The 296-nt window shown below is 61.1% G+C and overlaps 1 protein-coding gene across 1 annotated transcript in view; it reads right to left on the minus strand.

Annotated features, from left to right (window-relative positions):
- Nucleotides 1–296, minus strand: part of LOC119588533 (glycine receptor subunit alpha-2-like) — a gene marked incomplete at its 5' end in the record, with an annotated part of 99,651 nt that overhangs the window by 2,706 nt on the left and 96,649 nt on the right.

The raw sequence follows: 296 nt of genomic DNA on the forward strand, positions 1-296 counted from the left end.
TCGTTGCCTAGGCCTAAGGAAATCCTCGCGGACAGGCCTACTGGTCTCTCGTGCCTTCCGCTAATCTCTCAGCTGTACATAGAGGGGGGGGGGGGGTTCAGGGCAGCCCTTATGCCTACATTGCCGGTATCTTGGGCCACCTGTTACGCTGGGGGCGGGGGAGGGGTGGGGTATGGGGTATGGGAATGGTGGGGGTGTGGGAGTTAGGGTATAGGAGGGGGTGGGGGTAAAAGGTAGGGGGGGGTGGGGATAGGAGTGGGGGGTTGGTAGGGGTGAAGGATGGGAGGTGAGGATTA

The sequence above is a fragment of the Penaeus monodon genome, chromosome 24, assembly GCF_015228065.2.
Source record: "Penaeus monodon isolate SGIC_2016 chromosome 24, NSTDA_Pmon_1, whole genome shotgun sequence".
Taxonomy (NCBI): domain Eukaryota; kingdom Metazoa; phylum Arthropoda; class Malacostraca; order Decapoda; family Penaeidae; genus Penaeus; species Penaeus monodon.